Raw genomic sequence first — 16639 nt, forward strand, 5'->3', positions numbered from 1 at the left:
TAAGCAATTTTGTCGTAGGATTAAGGTGAGATCCCTTAACATGGCTTATTTCTATTTAATCCATGCATTGAATATTTCTAAATTTGTATGTTTGTGTTTGATGGTGCCTAGATAGGTGTAGGAAGAGTGCTGTGGGGGCGGGTTGGCCAAAGTCCAGACCCAAATTAATTTTTCACATAAGAGTTTTTCATTCATTCATTCATTGCCAGACGCCATGTATCCCAGACAGGGTGGCCAAGGGCTTAGAGTTAATTGTTTTACAGGGAGGGGCACTAATCCTCCACCAACCCCACTTGACGTAGGGATGCCAACAGCATCTGGTGTTCCCAGGCGGTCACCCATCCAAGTACTAACCAGACCCAACGTTGCTTAACTTCGCTGATCGAACGGGAAGGGGTGTACTCAACGTGGCATGGCCGTTGGCATAAGAGTTATTATTCATAAATCACAGAATTCGTAAATCACGGCAATGGTCCAGACCCAAAGTGCCGTGATTTACGAGGATTGAGTGTACTGTACTACAATCCTGTGTGTGTGTGTGTGTGTGTGTGTGTGTGTGTGTGTGTGTGTATTTACCTTGTTGTGTTACCTAGTTGTGATATACAGGAAATGAGCTACGCTTATGAGGTCCCGTCTCTTTTTCTCATTGTCAGATTTTGCTTTGAACTCGTTTAAGTTTTTAAACTGGACGATCGCTTTGTCCAGGTTGTTCCACAGGTCTGTGCATCTATATGGAAAGCTAAATTTCTTGATATCCTTCAAACAACTTGGTTTTTTCAGTTTCATTGTCAGATTTTGCTTTGAACTCGTTTAAGTTTTTAAACTGGACGATCGCTTTGTCCAGGTTGTTCCACAGGTCTGTGCATCTATATGGAAAGCTAAATTTCTTGATATCCTTCAAACAACTTGGTTTTTTCAGTTTCATTCCATGTCCTCTTGTTACTTTCCCATCCCATACAAACAGATCATTTTTATCAATATTATCTAGTCCCATCATGGCCCTGAACACTGCAATCATGTTGCCCCTCACTCTCCTTTCTTCTAGGGAAGGCAGATCCAACTTTTCCAGCCTCTGTCCGTAAGACAGATCTGCCAAGCTGAGGACTATCTTGGTTGCTGTTCTTGTATTCTCTCAGTCTTATTTATATCTTTCTATTTGTGTGGGGACTGCTCTACTGCCGCATATTCCAACGTGGGGCAGATTGTGGCCACTATCAGTTTTTTCATCATTTCCTCATCCATGTAATGGAATGCCATTCGTATGTTAGTCGAGAGATTGTACATCTCTCTAACTATCTTGTTAATGTGTTTTTCCGGTGACAAACTATCCTGGACCAGCACTCCCAAATCTTTCTCTTCTCTCAATTTTTTGATTGGTTCATTGCCCATCATATAATTCAGTGATGGTCTCTTGGTACTCTTACCCATTTCCAATATTTTACGTTTTGTTGCGTTGAATTTCATTTCCCACATCTGGCCCCAATTGTGGATCCTGTTGAGGTCTTCCTGCAGCATTTTACAGTCTTTCTTGACTTCTGCTCTCCTCAAGATTTTTGCATCATCAACAAACAGACTTGCATAATTGTTCATTCAATCTACCACATCATTTACGTAAATCAGGAACATTGCTGGCGCTAACACCGAGCCCTGTGGGACTCCACTTGTTACTTCATTCCGTCCGGACATCTTGTTCTTTATTACTGTCCTCTTTTGTCTGTCTCTCAAGAAGTCTCTCATCCATTCCAGGAGGTTTCCCTTCAGTCCTCCTACGTGTTCCAGTTTCCACATTAGTCACTTGTGGGGTACCTTGTCAAAGGCTTTCTCCAAACCTAAATACACACAATCCACTCAGCTGTCTCTCTCCTGTAGCACATCAATCGCTCTTGAGTAAAAGCTCAAGTTGGAAACACATGACCTTCCACTTCTGAATCCAAACTGGCTCTCATCCAAGATGTTCATCTGCTCCAGATAATTATCCATCTGTCTTTCAGGATTCTCTCGCACAATTTTGCAACTGGCTGGTCAGGGACACTGGTCTATAATTCAGGGGTTCTTCCTTGTATCTTCCCTCATAAATTGGTACCACATTGGCCCTCTTCCATTCCCGAGGCACTTTCCCTTCTTCCAGAGAACACACAATTAAACCTTGAATCTTATCTGCCAGTTGTTCTCTGCATTCCTTCAGTACCCAAGTAAAGATTCTATCTGGTCCTGGGGCTTACGTACAGCTTGAGTTTCTAGTATTTTATACACTTTCTGCACTTCCATTTTTATGTCTTTTATCACTACACTTCTAGTCACACCCTCCCCCTCCACAAAATCCCTTTCATTAGTGAAAACCGATTGGAAACATTTGTTCATTATCTCAGCATGCATTGCCGCATCTTTGTAGACCTCTCCTTCTACTTTCATTTGAGTGATTTCTTCCTTTTGTTCCAATTTGCCATTAACAAATCTATAGAACAATTTGGGTTCTTCCTTGCATTTGTCAATTACAGTATATCTTTTTCAAAGTTCCTTTCTTCCTCTCTACGTATTCTTGCATATTCATTTCTAGTTCTTTTATATTCTTCCTTTGATCTATTATTACCTCTCTCTCTTCATTTATTCCATGCCATATCCCTTTCTTTCTTTTTTTTTTTTTTTTTCTTTTTTTTTTTTTTTTTTTTTTTTTTTTGCTATCATGCACCTTCCGTTCAACCAATCCTTCTTCCTGTTTTCTTTCCCACTTACTCTTGGAACATGTTTCTCCACTCCCGAATTATAAAGGTCTAGAAAGATATCCCACTTCGTCTGCGTCTCACTTGTTTCTCTGAATTTTCTCTAGTCAGTATTTTCAAAAAATTTTCTCACTCATGTAAAGTTTGCTTTCCCATAGTTGTATCTTCCCTGCTTATAAAGCTAATCTCTTGGCACCATGTTTCCTTTTATCATCTGGAACTCAATGACCACATGATCACTTTTTCCTATAGGACACTGATATTTCAAATTTTCAACTACATCAGGTTCTTTGGTTAGTAGTAAATCTAGTCTTGCTGGCGTGTCATCTCTGAATCTAGTCTCTTCTTTGACCCATTTGGTCAATACATTATTCATTGCAGTCCATCCATCCATCCACCATCCAATCCTACATTGCCCCATGAGGAGCGTAGGAGCCCGGGGTTAGGCAGTTGGTCCCGACATTTAAGATGAGAGTGACCAGCCTCACTCATCCCTGAGTGGCATTACATGAGCAATAAACCCCAACCACCCCTTGGATATAAACCTTCACTGGCTCAATCCAATTGGAGCACAATACAGGTAATTACCCACTAAACCACCAGGCACCAAAATTTGGTTATATGGTTACCACCCAGCATAGTAAATGGTTTCCTGGTGCACAGGAAAGTATTTGGCTTGTCACTCAGTGTAGAGTCACCCACAGGCTGAAGGAAGTGGAAAGAATGAAGGAAAGAAAGACAGAAGAGGGAGTGTACTGTAAAGTCACCCGTAGGCAGAAGGACAAGGAAGAATGAAGGAAAGAAAGACAGAAGAGAATGGAAGGAAAGAAGGATGGAGAGGAAAGGGCAGACACCCGAGAGCAGCACTACATCGAGTGAGTGGATGGTGAGCGGCCCCACCTACCACAATATTTAACAATATACAGCAGTGCCCCACGAATCTTCGTTGCTTCCCGAGTCCCATTCCTCCCAGTTCACCTCTGTACAATTAAAATCCCCCATCAGAATTATGTTGTTGCCTTTCTCAAATCACTTTCTTTAGATAGCTAACCATGTCTGACAACATCTGGTATTCATCGCTCTTACATGCCCTTGTCTTAGGGGGAATGTATATCACTGTGATGTCTCTCTTGCCAATCTCTCCAGTTTCTAGTTTCATATTTATCACTTCGCCTTACCCTCTCCCAGTTCCACATTTTCCACACTGATGTTGTTCTTCACTGCTGTCATCATTCCTCCTCCCGTTTTTTAATTTCTGTGTTTTCTCCACAGTTTGTATTTGCCATCTCCCATATGGATATCAATATCCTCTCTTAACTTGGTCTCTATAATGCACATAATATCTAGTTCATTTACCTCAAGTAATCGTTGATTTCTAACCTTGCCGATATTAAACCATCAACATTAGTATGTGCCACTTTCCAACTTTTTTCTCTCTTCTTTATTCCCTCTTCTCTCCGTCTCTCCATCGGTACAACTTCCTCAATTTCTGATCCACAACTCTCCAATAGAATATTGTCTTCCTCTGTTCTCTGTTCATTTTTTGCCTTTGCTTCCTTTACTAGCTCCATTAGCTTAGCTCTTTCTTCCTCATTTGTGTCGCTCCTTATCCAGACTTTCTTGAGCTCTTCCCTTTCTGATAATTTCCACATTCTATTGATAATTTCATTTACCATTGCCTGAGACTTAAACTTTAAATGGCCTCGCCCCTCCTTCCTTGTACTTTCTTAGCCTAAACACTTCTTCTGTCTCTTCTTGAGCTTCATTGTTACCCTCCATAACTACTGATACTATCTCTTTTGCCTTTTCAATTCTTCTTTTTCTCTTTCTGGCCTTACTGTCATCCGTTTTTCTTTTAGTCGCGAAATTATCATGCATTTTTTCTTGCCTGCTACATCCCTGACTAAAGATTCTCTACTTCTTAGTACCCTGACCACTTCCTTTTCCACTTTTTCCCTGCTTTGTAGTTTTATAATCTCTTTCAAATTTATATTTCCTTCCTCATGAATTTTCTTCCACCCCCTGTGCTGCTCCTTGATTTTCTTAATAAGTTCATCATGCATCCTTGATTTTGATTCATGCTCATCTAGTTTACTTTTCATACTGTCCCTTTCTTCTTCCAACCTCTTATTTTCTCTCTTGAGCTGTTCATTTGAGGCAGATTCATTACTCAATTTTAATTCTGTAACTTGCCTATCTTGTTCAGCACTTCGTGTACGGACGTTATCCAACTTGTTCTGAAGTATCTTAATCTCTTTATCCTGTTCTAAGATCCATTCCTGTAACTCTCTAATTATTGACCATACCTTCTTTATTTCCTGGACATTCCTCTCTGCCATTTTCTCCACTCCTGCAACTCTTGTTTGATTCAGTTTAGCTCTTCCTTTACCCTTACCCTCGTCAGTAAAGCCCGCAAATTCACCGCAATCAGGTGTAAACAAAGAGCTACCTCCTTCCGCCATGATGCAACCTGCGAAAACTTTCCACTTCCACTGTATTTCGTACCTTGTTTGACCAAAATCTGCGCTTTTTTCGCTACTATCAGATGGGACCACCATTCACGTATTTATTCACATAGTCACAATAGGCTGGGTTCCTTTTCGCCGCTGGTTCGGTGTGTGTGTGTTCTTACCTATCTGATTGTTCTTACCTAATTGCATCTTTACAGGAATGGGTCAAGCCCGTACTGTCCCGTGTATTAAATCATTTTCATAATACATATCCTTTAATTTGTGAATAGTTTTGGCACACACAGTTCCATTTGGTAGTGCATTCCACTGATCAGTTGCCCTGTTTGGGAAACAGAAATTCCTTATGCCTTCATTGCCTCTCTTTTTATGTAGTTTTTTGCAGTGTCCTCTTGTTGATGCTTCCCCATAGGTAACACTCAACCCTCGGCTATCACTCCCAATTGGTCTCGCTGTGGCTGCACTGTAGCCGAAACCATGATAGCTGAATTGAAGAACTTATGGTAATAATTCTAATTGGTGCCATGACCTTAATATTTACCCCTAAGATACCTTTTTTATACCACATATTAATATATAATAGTCTAAATATGAGCATGTTTTATGATGTGATCACGATTCTTATAAATACCCCTCACAGTTGATTCATCGATGTTATGTTTCTCCACCACACTTCGCTTGGTCTCACCATTCTCTATAAGTTTCACATTTCCAGTTTATCTGCATAACTTAGGTTCTTCCCCTTCTTTATTTCCCTGCCAGGTGCCGCAGCATTATGTTGGGTAATGGTAGGGGGATGGGGAGGGGGTACGTTGGCCATGGTCATATCATAAAAAAGGTTACTGTTCTTGCTATCACCGTTCATTGTCTGAGGGCGCGCACTTGAATGGTTTGGCGGGCAGGAGACTCGGTCAGGCGGCCAATCAGCGCTTGGCCGGCGCTGACGTCACACGACCAATCACGGAGTGAAGCTTTTGTTGGCTGGGCGGAGCACTGGAGCCTGGCCTTTTTGAAATTTTCAAACATTTGCAATGTGCAATAGCAGGCATTTAGTGCATGATAAAGGTATTTGGGTATTTTTTTTATATTGGCGTGATAGCGAGATACGCTATAGCGGAACCTGTGATAGCCGAGGGTTGAGTGTATATATTCATTTATGTCAATTTTCTCTTTCCCTGAGATGCATTTATATAGCTTAATCATCTCTCCTCTTTTCTGTCTCTCCTGTAGTGTTGGTAGATTCAGTATTTCTAGTTTTTCTTCATAGCTTGGATCTCTTAAGCTTGGTACCCATCTTGTAGCTGCCCTTTGTACATTTTCAAGCTTATCTTAAGTGTTTTTTGAGATGAGGACTCCAGACTACTGATGCATACTCTAGTGTTGGTCTGATGAATGATATTATCTTTCTCAGCATGTCTTCATTTATGTATGTGAATGCTGTTCTCATATTAGCAAGCATTGTATACATGTTACATACCGTCTCACTGATGTGGTCATCTGGAGATAGTCTGTTACTGATAATCACTCTGTAATAGCCAAACTGAAACTTAACAAAGTAATCACTGGTCTGGCCGGGATTTGAACTCATGCCCTCGCTCCTCAGTACGCGCGCACGATACCACTGAGCCAAAGAGAGGATCCCCACTTTGCCTCTAGGCAACGTGGGCTTTTATACACCCCATTACATAACTCTTTTGTCCCCCTGGTGATTAATTTGGTCAGTTTCGAACACACTTGGTAGCGTAGCACACTGGAGGCCACCACTGGGGGGAGCCCACAAACCACACAGACAGCTCATCCCTGGGATGTGAGGCTGTCAACAGCAACATAATGCCCTCAAGGCCCTTGCCTCACATCCCACACCACTGCCAACCAATGTAAGGGACCAAACTGAAACTTAACAAATTAATCACTGGTCTGGCTGGGATTTGAACTCAGGCCCTCGCGCCTCATATGCGTGCACATTACCATTGAGCCAAAGAGAGGATCCCCACTTTGCCTCTAAGCAGTGCGGGCTTTTATACACCCAATTACAATTCCTAGGTCCTTCTCCCTTTCAGGTATGTGTAGGGTTGATCTTCCTAACTTATGGTCCCAGTCTGGTCTTTTCTCATTTTTACGAAACTTAATAACATGACACTTGTCCACATTAAATTCCATTTGCCATTTATTGCTCCATTCATGAAACTTCTTTAATTCCTTTTGCAGCTCTTTGCAAGAGTTTGTGTTAGTAATTTCTTTTGTATTTTTGCATCATCCACAAACATATTTAGATAGCTTCCATTTCCAGTGTTACTGTCTATGTCATTTATATACACTAAAAACATAATTAGTGCCAGCAGTGAGCCCTGTGGAACTCCACTAGTCACTTGCCTCCATGATGAGTAATTTCCCCTTAGTACTGTTCTTATTTCCCTTTTTCTGAGAAAATCCTGCATCCAGCAGTACACATTGCCTTGGATACCTCCATGATGGTACAGCTTCCATAAAAGTCTTTGGTGCAGTACTCTGTCTTTGCATTCTTAAAGTCCAAATAGATACTGTCCACCCATCTTTCTCTTTTCTGTAACGTTTCTGTAACTCCATCATAGTAGCTTAGTAGATTAGTAACACATGATTTTCCTTTTCTAAAACCGAAACTGCCTCTCTGTTATAATGCTGTGTTCTTCTAGATGGTTTACCCAAACTTTTCTCATCAGCTTTTCTAGTATCTTACAACACTGATCAGTGATACTGGTCAGTAGTTGAGTGAATTCTGTCTGTTATCTTTCTTGAATAGGGGAACAATGTTTGCTTTCTTCCAAATATCAGGTAGTTTACCTTGACCTAAGGATTCCTTGAACATTAAATACAATGATCTGCCATGTGGAGAGGATGGAGGGTGAAAGACTGACGAAGAGAGTGTATGTGAGTGAGGTGGAGGGGGAAAGAGGGAGGGGGAGGCCGAGGATGAGATGGAGAGATGGGGTGGAGAAGTATATGAGAGAGGGGGGTGTGAGTTGGGAGCAGGGGAGTGAAATGGCGGGGGACAGGGCGACTTGGAGGCGATTTGTTTGTGGCCACCCCAAACGGGATTGAGGCGTCTGGCAATAGATAGATAGATCTGCCTAACTCTTCTATATTCATGTAGCATCCAACCTGAAATTCTGTCAGGACCATTAGCCTTTCCTTTGTTTAATTTTCTTAACTCTTTCTGTACTTCTTTTTTATGATACAGTAATCCCTCTACTGTCCAATGTAATGGAGCCAAAGGCATGTCCGGAAAGTGGTCCCGTCCGGAAAGTGGGCCTCTAGCTCCTGGACTGGTACTTAAGGACCCTAACCCAGCCTAACTTTGAAAGCCACCTAAATAACTCCCAACCGGACATGCATAGCACCTATTTAAACCTATTTAAGACCCTATTCACACTAATAATGGACATAAAGCATGAAATAAATGAAAAGGAACCAAAGAATGAGGAATTAGAAGTGACTGTACCTCAGCCAGGGTACTTACAGCACATTTGTGGCCGGCTTTTCTAAGGTTTTGGCAGTGGTGAAAATGCTCTTGAAGCACATACAGTAATCCAGTGTTGTGCTGCACTTAGTTCTGTGCACTGTGAGTTATAATTGTTTAACACTTCATATCGTTCTTAACTGCACCGCGCCAGTTTCTACCGGCAATTTGCACTCCACAGTTAATCCTTTGCACTCTAAATTCTAAGTTCTTAACACTGCACAACACTGTAAATTCCTGTGTGGTCTAGTGGCAAGGTATTGCAGTTTATTCACTGTTTATTAAAAAAAAATGAGCACTTGTGGCTTCCATTGTGATAGGCATCTACTCGCCATCGAAGTTAGGCAATAATTGTTGGAGTGTTGGTTTACGGGGAAACAGAGTTGCCAGATCGCAACAGCCACATTACCTAACTCCTAATTTTTCATTACCAAATTTAACTTTTCATTAGCAAATTCGTAAAGCTAGCATTTATTCTTCACTAATTATATATGCGAGTGGAAATACATGTAATCACTCTTCTCATAATTAACAGCATGTTGGTTATTTTCATGCTATGTTGGCTGGCAGATTAATCAGAGAGAGCAAACAATCCACCATCTCCATCCTGTGTATCCTTATGCATGTGAAAAATCCATTTGGTAATGCATTATTCTGATTCATTACCAAACGAATTTTTCATTACCAAAGTGGCCCACATTTGGTAATGAAAAATACCAAATGACAACCCTGATAGGGGAGGGGGGAGGAAGGATGGGTGAAGGGGCCATGGTGTAAACCAGCTGTTCAGTGCCGTGCGACAATTTCAAATTACAGGTGGGAGAAAATTCGGATTTGGGGGGGGGATTTTTTTTTCTTTTTTTGGCCATTTTTGGGTTCTGAAGGTCCAGGGCCACAATGTCCGGTAAGTGTGGTGTCCGGAAAGTGGGCGTCCGGAAAGTACGGGGATTACTGTATTTGTATATCTGGTAATACATGTGCCTGGGCATGCGTGTTCCATATCATGTCTCAAAATTTCTTTCTTTTGTAAAAACTGATTGGAAGATTTTATTTAGTGCTTCACGAATATCTTTTTCTTGTGTATGGATGATCCTTCCATCCGTAATAGACTGTATTTTTCTTTAACTGTGGTTTTGCTTTGGATGTAGCTGTAAAAAAGCTTAGGTTGATCACTACTCTGTGTGTGTGTGTGTGTGTGTGTGTGTGTGTGTGTGTGTGTGTGTGTATGTGTGTTGCAGCCAAAATTGGAAAAAGGATTTTGTTGAAACTTGACAAGATGATTAGAGTTGGGTTGTAAATGGGCAGTCATTTTCAGTTGATTGATATATTCTGAGAGTGTGTTTTAACCCCAGGTTTTCCCCCTGGTTGCAGGAGCAAGTGCTGAACAGCCCAATTCAAAACTTGCTCCTGTGCCAACGCTTACTGTAAATCATTGATTGTGAGCAAAGAGAGGTGTGAACCAGAAATGGCTTTCATTTGAGCAAGTGTTGAATGGTCCTATTGATGTTACAACATGCACCCATGGAAGAGGCATTGGGGTACTGTATTTCCTTAGAGTTTTTCACAACTTGTGGAGGGTTGTTTATCTATGCTCTGATGTCTGTTACTGTATTGGTGTTACAAATATGATTTTATTGAGGAGAAAATGGTGGTAGTTATGGTGGTGGTATTTTGATGATCGTGATGGAAGTATATGTGGTGATGATGGTGGTAGTGGTGTTAGCTGTGATGGTGTTGTGATGGTTGTGGGGGTATATGTGGTGATGGTGGTAGTGGTATTATCTGTGATGGTGATGTGATGGTGGTGGTGGTGGCATGATAGTAGCTGTGGTGGTGGTGGCTGTGATGATGGTGGTGGTGGTGGTGGTGAAGGTGGTAGATGTGGTGATGGTGTTGGTAGCTATTTGGAAACAGCTCTCATTTGGGCAAGTGCTATCACTCCCTCCAAAGCAAAGTGTGGTCCAGAGATAGCTCTTGTTCCTTTTTATAATTCAGTTTTGAATTAAAATAGGCACCCAAAAAGTTTGGGATCGAGGAGTGGCTGGTTAGGGTGGTTATGGCCATATACAGTATGTGGGTGCTTGCACACAGGTAAGGGTGAATGGAGTTTTGAGTGAGGAGTTTTCCGTGAATGTTGATGTGCACCAGGGGTCAGTCTTGAGCCCCTTGTTGTTTATTATGGACTCCCATAGGAGATGTATGCTGATGATTTGGTGTTGATTGCAGTGAATGAAAGGGAAGCAGAGGAAAGATATAGGAAGTGGAGTGATGATATGGGGCACAAGGGCTTAACCCCTTCACTGCGGCTAAGGTGGCGAAAGTGAGGCCCCTGTTGCGGCAGTTCACCTGAAAGTTTCCCTTTTTCTTTTCGATAATTTTCACATTAATGCACAAGACAAAAGAAAAATAACATGCACAAGAAAGCTAAACCCTTGTATTTACCTATGAGCACTACAGTGAATGACTAGATGCACCCGTGTTGCTGTATAGATAAGTGGAAGCAACGTCATTTTTGGTGTTTTTGTGCATTGCTGTAGCTGTCCATCATCCTCAGAGACCCATACCGTCACCCACCACCTTTCACTTCACCACCACACACCACTGTACATGCCACTTAGGTTTGCACTATGGTGTATGTGTCACTTAGCACCTCAGTATCATTATTTTACAGACATTATAAAATAAAATAGTGTTATATTGAACTGTAAAAAACTAATCAGTAATAGTAAATAATGCAAAACTCAACAAAATATATTTACATAGCGTACACCAAACACTTTCATTTTCCACATGCAGTAGTTTATTCACATACACTTACAATTAGTTTCTTTCAGTTATTTACGTTTTATGAGTCACTTTTCTAGAAGTTGGTGAGTGTTTGAAAGTCGTGGTTGCAGTCTCCCAGACATAAGCCAACCTGACACTCTGGGCACCACGTTGTCACTTTCCTTCATACTTGTTCACGCCTGCTAGTATTCATGCAGACATAGCAGGAAGCTAAAATGATGAACTGGTGACCCCAAGTGTGAGTGGATGAATACACGAAGTTCTCAGGGCAGAATACAGGGCACAACTTTTGAATTAGAACTGTGGATTTTAAAAGGAACTTTGCAGTCTGTTGATAGATCCATTCGGAAGGAATGTAGCAGTTAAGGGGTTAAGAGTAAATGCAGATAAAAGATAAGTGATTGTATCTAGGGCTGGTGGTGGTAGTGTGATAGAAGAGGGAGTGTGGCCATGTACAATTTGCCACAAGGGCGTGGGAAGTAATTCCATCTTGTACAGTGTTTGTGATAAGTGGGTACATAAAAGATGTAGTGATATTAGAGGGAGACTGCGAGATATTGCTGATTTCATGTGTACAGTGTGTTGGGAAGAGAACTTGCTGGTGAATGTGTGGAAGAGTTTTGTTATTTGGGAGACATATTATGTGCTGGAGTTGGAGCTGGAGCTAGCTCTGTGGCTAGAGTGAGGAGTGGCTGGAAGAAGTTGATGGAGCAGTTGCCACTCCTGACATTGAGAGGGCTCATCCTCTGTGCTAAGGGATATTTATATGCGGCATGTGTTAGGAGTGTAATGGTGTATAGTAGTGAGAATATTTGCAGGCTTCAAATGTACAGAATTGGCAGTGATTAGGTGGATGTGCAGTGTATCTCTCAGTGTGAGGCTGGGGGGGGGGGGGCTAGGTTGGGACTGGAGTGTATTGGTGTTGTGATGAGGAGGGGTAGATTGAGATGGTTTGGGCATATGGAAAGAATGGGGGATGATAATTGGGTTGCAGAAAGTGAGAAGTGTTAATGTTAGGGGAAGGGTAGTAAGAGGTAGATCAAAAAAGACCTGGGATTAGGTCATTGAGTGTGACCTCAGGGATAAGAGACTAAACAGGGAAGCTGCTAGAAATCAAGCAGCATGGAGAGCCACCATTAGGTGACCAAGGCTGAGGCATGCAAGCATTTTGGAGCTTTCAAAAAGGAAATAAAATGAAAAGAGCCCAAATTCCAGACAAGCTAAGTGGATGAAGTTTCGACTCACCAGACTTAAGAGTCAGGGCATTATCAGCATCACCAGGTCCCTCATGTTTCCACAAATAAGTTTAATTTTTATCTTACCATCATTCACCTGAAGTCTTATCTTTGCCATCCAGATTTTAACCCCCTCATGCATCGTAAGTTTTCTGTAAGTTTGTGGTACATGATCGGAGAAAATGCCACGAGGGGAGCCTGGGCCTGCGCACAAAGAAGAACATTCCCATGGATTTTATTTGCCCCAGAAATTGGTTATGTAGGTATAAATTGTATATCATCATCTTTGCTAACGTTATACTACAGTATATGAGTATGATAAGCTAATAGAAACATACAAAACTGATGAGTGAAAGTACCAAAAATGATGAAATTGCCAAAATGCAGTGAGAATAATGTTGTTCAACAGTGAAAACAAATTCCCAGCACCCTAGTGCAAAGTTTTGCCCACACCATGCAAGAGCTAAGCATTTGACTATGGTGGTACCATTCTTAACTGGCAGTTTGGGTGGGGCACCAACCTCTGTACAGTGTTGCCACGTTTTCCATACCCGCGATGCCTCTCTCTCTCTCTCTCTCTCTCTCTCTCTCTCTCTCCTGGGGGGAGATGTGCATCACCCTTGGGAATTTTGTTTCTTTTATGAGTGACATAAACTTGTGCTTTCATTTCTTTATTTTGTTTTTATTATATCTAATTATATTTAAAAATATTATTGTTTTACATATGGCGCCAGATGACCTCACTATTGTGGCGCCATGATTTGTTTTCATTCAATTACTCTCTCCCTCTTTCGTTCCCTCCCTTCCTCCATCTCTCACTCAGCTGCACTCAACACTGCCCCTGGTCTGCCTTCCACCCCCCCTCTCTCTCTCTCTCTCTCTCTCTCTCTCTCTCTCTCTCTCTCTTGTCTGTGGTATTTTAGGATACATTTTGGTTATTTTCTTTTACGTTATAATGTACATATTGTAAATTTGACTTTATTTCCACACCACCCAGGAGGTAAAAGTCTTGGCGCGTCTTTTTTTAAGTGTCCTCAAACAGGCCTAGGATAGACGAAGCTCTGGCCAGGTGGGACTGGGTGTGTGTGAGTGTTGCCTCTCACGAGGGTTTAATGTATTATTTTTTTTTTACTAAGAAATTGACATATTTTTACTTATATTCCTGCACATTATCTATAATCATAATTGTGACATTATTACCAACCCCAGAAATACAGTAACAGCCAATAAAAGTGACTACAGTACTTTTTTTTAAGCAACACTGTAAAATATTTATGCCACGTTTCTGTATTGCCATACAAATATTTTACGCATAATAAGTTTACTGTTCTTTCATATATTATAATAAACACGTTACCATTATATTCTTATGTGTTTATCTTATTGTGATGCCTATTACATATATCAGAGCCGTTCACATAGCTGGTATGGAACACGTGGCAACACTGTACAGAGGTTCGTTCCCCACCTAAACCGCCACTTAAGATTGGTACCACCATAGATGCAGAATTTCACGAGCTTTCACATGGTGTTGTCAGAATTCTGGTACGATCAATAGTTTTTGAGTAAATCACCAAAAAGCCGAGAGAAAGCCAACTATTTGAGAGTTTTGGCCTTGAAATCGACACCCTTCCCTATGATGCACCAAAGATTGATGCACTGCATGCTAAAAGTTAATTTTTGGTGAATATTTTTGTCTACCATTGCCTAATTGGCATCCTTTCAGACCAACACTGATAGTGCATTAAAGTGAGTCATCTATTACTTTTCAATCTAACACCATTTTGAGTCATTTTGTGTCATCGTGCACAAGGGGGTTAATATCTACCAGCAGGGATTCAAGTTAATTCTTGGTATCAGTAATATTTGTCATCTTATACATTGAGTGTCATCAGCGTAAGGATCATAGGACAAATCACGTTCATAATGTAGAGAGATAAACTGTGGGAAATATTTTCCCCAGAGCAGTTGCGCTCTCTACTTTTAAAATAGTCGTCCCTGGTTAGAAGCAGAAAAAAACCTGCAGTCGTTAATAACTGTTCAAGCGGTTTTTATAACCCAGAAATTACGTTCTCTTTAATAATTCTTATTATTGATAAATTAAATGCTACTGTGTCAAGCCCTCATGGACAACTGTCTTGTAAGTACTTGTAATTATTTGGAAAGTTCCATTGACTTAAACTGCGTCTGCGTGTTAGATGACGTGACCAGAGGATGAGAAGCCTCACATGAAAGCAGATGTGGGTTTAATATATTTACACAGATAAAGGGAATATTTGGGTTGGATTTAGTTTAATTAAAACTAAGATTAATTTATTAGATTCGCCCTGTATATATCATGATGTAATTTAACTTTATTTAACATTGTAATTATATAATAGTTGGCACCTCTACATTCTATGAGGGAGATAGAGGCCCGCCATTTGCTTACTCTGCTCCTAGACAAGGTCCAAGCACGTTGTATATACGCACCTCAAGGACTCTTGACTGCTCAAGCAACCGACTGAAAAGCAGGCTCGTCGTCAACTGCTGTCCGGAACTCCCTTGGTAAGTAACCTTTACGAATTGGCCAGTTCAAGGGGGGATTAGCTAGGAGATAGAAGAGGAATAGTTAGGTGAGTTAACCCGCGGCGTCCCGTCGACGTTCTTTAATGTCCACATGTTTTGTCACTGCCAATCCCGTCGACATACATAAACGCATAAAAATTGCAAGGTCCCTAATTTGCACAATTTTCAATTTTCGCGAGTGATTTTTGTTACGTATACACGTGACACCTTCCTCTACAAGATGCCAGGCAGGGACAATGCCTTACCCAGCATGACCTCCTCCACCCCCCTGCATGCCATTGTCTCAGCAATTCACCTGTTATCAGTGACCTGGCCAGTATAGCCATGTCATGCCACGGTACAAAATTCAGGGCCAGAGTGATTCCCCAATCAATGACAATGTGGAGGACAAACTTTACCTAGCATTAGAGGAAGAAACAGTTAGAAATGATGATCAGGTAATGTGGCAAAAAAAGGTCAGGTATTAGTGAGTGAAACAATGCTTATAATGCCTATATTACTGCTTGAAAACCAATATACTCTCGTACTACATATAAATTCGTACCAAGTAAATAAATAAATATGTTTATGAGTGGTGTGAAATAGTTATCCTCCCATAGAACTCGTTTTCTTTGGTGCCAGCCTGATAGAAAACCCAGAAAGGTAAGGAGGTACTCCTACCTGTATCGAGTACTTTAAACCTCAGGTGAGCGATTTCTCTATGAATTTTCGATGTTTCTCACCAAAAGTGAAGGTTTGAGCCAAAAAAAAAATTTTCCTAAAATGGTCGGGATTGGAGGGAGTCAGTGGTGGAAAAGTGGTCGGGATGGGGCGGGTTAAGGTGTAAATTACAGTTCACCTAACCCTGTGAGACTTATTTGAATTTACTTAAGGACAATTTTAGGGACAAGTGAGGACCTACGAGTTGTTTACAAGAAAATACTAGAAATTTCTTACATCTTGGTGCCCAGAGTGAGGATACCGAGTTATTTTCATTTTTTTCATTCATTCATTGCCAGACGCCATGTATCCCAAATGGGGTGGCCAAGGGCTTAGAGTTACTGTTTTACAGGGAGGGGCACTAATCCTCCACCAACCCCACTTGTCACGTAGGGATGCCAACAGCATCTGGTGTTCCCAGGCGGTCACCCATCCAAGTACTAACCAGACCCAACGTTGCTTATACAGAGTCAAATATTTCTGACATAAACTATTCTTATAAACTGCAAATAGAATGGAATTTAAAACAGATCCTTGAAGAACTCCAGACAGAAGGGGAGCTGAACACAAATAAGTGTTGCCCACAACTGCTTTCTCATATCTGTTAGACAGATACGACCTAAGGAGCAAACGAGCATCATCATGGACACCATAAAACTGTAGGTC

The 16639-nt window shown here is 41.2% G+C and overlaps 1 protein-coding gene and 1 non-coding gene across 2 annotated transcripts in view; one reads left to right on the plus strand and one right to left on the minus strand.

Moving 5' to 3' along the window:
• LOC145393552 (furin-like protease 2) overlaps positions 1-16639 on the plus strand; it is a 758736-nt gene that overhangs the window by 713645 nt on the left and 28452 nt on the right. The gene's annotated exons all lie outside the window — the stretch shown is intronic.
• LOC145393638 (5S ribosomal RNA) lies at positions 306-424 on the minus strand. Its single transcript, XR_013896235.1, has one exon. It is a non-coding gene; the product is annotated as a 5S ribosomal RNA (ribosomal RNA).

Source organism: Coenobita brevimanus, chromosome 24 (genome assembly GCF_032717465.1).
Source record: "Coenobita brevimanus isolate Jiangsu-jjx chromosome 24, ASM3271746v2, whole genome shotgun sequence".
In the NCBI taxonomy this organism is placed as follows: domain Eukaryota; kingdom Metazoa; phylum Arthropoda; class Malacostraca; order Decapoda; family Coenobitidae; genus Coenobita; species Coenobita brevimanus.